Source organism: Anopheles cruzii, chromosome 3 (genome assembly GCF_943734635.1).
Source record: "Anopheles cruzii chromosome 3, idAnoCruzAS_RS32_06, whole genome shotgun sequence".
Lineage (NCBI taxonomy): Eukaryota > Metazoa > Arthropoda > Insecta > Diptera > Culicidae > Anopheles > Anopheles cruzii.
Window position 1 is genome coordinate 11557949 of NC_069145.1, and position 3678 is coordinate 11561626.

Consider the following 3678-nt stretch of genomic DNA (forward strand, 5'->3'; position numbering starts at 1 on the left):
GCTGTGGCCGCTGCTGGTGCTGCTGGGGCTGCTGGTGCTGGTGCTGGTGGTTGGTCAAATGTTGGCCACCCAGCGTTGGGTTGATGGAACAGAATGAACGTGCCAAATGTCGCGTGGGCCGCGTTACTTGTACTCCGCCACTGTTCTTGAACTCCGGCCGCCGATTTCAAATGAAAATCTCAAAACGCAAAGGAACTGAAACAAAACACTTCCACTCAGAACACTGCACAGAACCCGTTTTCACTTGGGATCGTCTGGCTTTTTGGGGTGGGGGGAAGATAAATCTTTCACTGCCTGAAAGTGAGAAACACAAACACACGTCACGGAAACGCAGGGCTGCTGGGATGCTAGATTACACCCTTTGACGTTTGCTACCGAGCCCAGATGAAGAATGGTGGTCGGTGGTCGTTTGTTTGCACGATTCCTTAATTTCGTTTCCAACCATTTACATCGCTTCCCAATAGCAACTCGTCCGTAGCAAGCGGAGCTGCACTCGTTCTTTCACACGTCTGCTGACGTACTTAACCGCCACTCTTGCTCTGGTGTGGCCACACTTGGCGGGGGGTGGGGTTGCTTTTCACTTTGGTCACCACCGGGCTCACAGGTGCCCAAGAGGCGCTCGCAAGTGTCGCCGGCCGCTTCTGGGCCGGCCCCGGGTAATCCGTGGGTTTTTTGTTTGTGAAACATCACAATGCAGTCAGCGAGTGAGGAAGAGAGGGAGGGCTCTACATAATCCGACTGGCGCTGGGTGGACTTGCACACACACACACACACAATGCCTAGCCGAGTTCTCGCCAGGACTTCACTACCCACTCGTGGATCGCATGACGGGCGAATGTGTGTCATGATGTGCCCCTCTCATTGACCGAGTTTTTCGGTTTATTTCTCTTTAATTCTTGCATGACTTTTCCACGTTTCGCCGTAATAAGGGAACCGCCGCTGACACACCACTGCGGCTGACCGACGAACGCGCGCGCGGACTGCACGAACCACATGCAGTGGTTCAACATTGCAACGTTGACTTTTGCCTTCACCCAACGCAACCGCCAAGTACCCGGAACACATTACACACGTTGCTGCTCACAGCAGAAAAGGAGTTAATCGAGTTTCGAACCGCAACGGCACCGCGGTGGCCGTCGAGGAGCATGGTGCAGCTTAAAGCGAACCCCCCACGAACCCGGTAGGGGTTGTTTTTCCCGGTCACTGCGACGCACACCGGCCGGCCGGGCGCCTTTCGTTGCATCGGTGTGGCCTCACCTTTGCTCGAGGTGGATAGAGGACTAGAGAGCGATAGACACTGACAAACAGCGGGAGCTATAGAAAGGCACACAGGAACACCGCACGCCACGAGGATCCGTTTCTTCTGCGTGAAAAGCGTTGCTAAGCACAGCGCAAACAAAGCGCAAACACAAAAAGTTACCACGAGGGGGGTGGCCCGGGGCAGGGAAACCCGGGGTGGTGGCCAAAGAAAAAGCTGGCTTGAGGTGGGGTTGAATGCATAAATAAAATAAACCAGAATTAATTCTTTCCCTTCGGAGAGGAGTGCGCGGTATTCAGTGGCCGGACTAAACCGGGAATCCTCGTGGAGTTGGCAATGTTGTGCGGGGTGGCACGCTGCCCTCAGGAATGTTGTAGCACTTCCGCGCACAAAAAAAGGCTCCCAGGAGAGGATTTACAGGCCGTTACAAAGATGTCGTGAAGGTGAGATTTTGTGCGGCCACCGGATTAGCACCGTCGGGAACCGATTGTCCTCGCACCGCTGAGCACCACTCGTGATCCCAGTCTCCGAGAGCACCGCTCCGAAACCCACCCCGGGCCAGTCGAGAAATTCTAATCTAATTTTTTGTCCCATCTCGTCCCTTTTTGTTTCGGGTCAAATCCGCTACCGAGAAGCGGGTGGTAATCCACTAAAGAGAGCGCAGATTAAGAAAGCGATGCAACCACAACCCGGTTTTGCACTTCTCACGGTCACAGTAGGGTGGGTTCTACAATGAATTCGCTTAGAATCTTCGACTGGTTATCACGGGGACTTATCAACGCGAAGCGGAACTCTAATCTAATTAGAAATTGGCAAAAAATGTACACAACTCGTCGGTTGGAAAACATAAAATCACAGCACCTGGGCTGATGGGTTGATCAAGCATGGGAACCCACTACCAGACACACTATACCTTCCAAGTCCAAACGGTGCACAAGCACATGGAGCGAAACTACACTCACACACACACACACACACACACACACGAAGATAACGAATAAATGCACGAGGTGTTATTGGCGTGGAAAGCTCGCGACCTTTCGCGGTGCGCGTTGGACACGTTGGCGGTCTTTTCCGCACGACGTTCTTCGCAGGACTGCTCCCCGGTGCCAACGGAACGGAGTGAATCGGCACCCCCCATTGGGAAACAGTAACCCGAGCTGGCCACGAACGAATGAATCACTCCACGCCGCGGAGTTCATCACCGGCACCTGCTGATAAGCGACTCGAAATGTACCTCCTTAAGCCCGCTTCGCCAGCTTCGGGAAGGAATGAACCAAAATGAACACCGCCCGCCTGGCCGGCCGGTCGGGGACTTATCTGTTGCGCGTACCTTCGGTGGAGCGGCAGCAATTCCGGCCTGCCCGTAGCGGGGCTGCAACTGGATCGTTGGTACACGAAGGTGTCTCACCGGTGACACGGTTGAATTTGCGTGTTTGTTAAAACCTACGGTTTGATAAACGCACGGCCCGAACACGGCCCTACCGGCTTTATCAGCTGTGCAAACACGTTCGGTGGCCGGAGTTCGTTCGGAGTTCGGCGCTGCCGGTCGACCGACTGCCGGAGTTAGGACGGACAAACAAGGTAAATGTCTTCTGGCCGAGACGATTGCATTTGCGTACCAGAACAGGTGATTGGGCTCGTGCAGTGCAGCAAGTTGTAATCTTGAAGGAACTGAGGCTCGCATTCGGGACGTCCCAGGCTTAAGATTCGTAACGTTGGCTTGTGCTGTCAAACGCACCACTTTTGATATCGAGCGTTTTGCACGGGAAAGCGCTCCTCCCTGTGTGTGGTTCGTCGTCGTAACAAGGTTTAGCATTTACATACGTGTAAATTAACGTGCGATAAAGTCGATTGGCATTGGCAGTACGCGCCGGTGGGTCTACGTTTGATTTGCGCCAGCAAGTAGTGTCGACGAAGTAATGCTCTGACAACCTGATAGTATTTTGTGGCATGCCCGATAGTGATTGTTACATCATTTCAACTAGGTTAACTTGAAGGTTCGAAGGGCAATACTCGTGGGCCTACATATGCAGATGGTTGCTCCATGCTTCGGCTACCGGTGCCATTTATTTCGATTCTGTTTCTGATAAATGCTACTCGACTTTTTCCTACGCACTTTAAATGCAGTTTACGTTGCACAAATTTAAATGTTGCTCTTTGCTGATGCAGCCGTGTCCGCTTATTGCTTTTGGGGATTTAAAAAAGTACCCCTAGTAGATGGTGTTTGATAACTACTTTTTCTACTCTTTCTTTCGGCGTGTCACAAAAAAATTCCGTCCGCTCGGAAGGGCCAATGCCGCGTGGTAATACCGAGCACTTCGCTTTTCCATCCTGTCGACGCGAATCCATCCTAGCGGATTACATCCCACCCATGAAAGCATGATTTCTGAAATTAAATTTGGAAATTGGCGGCCAGC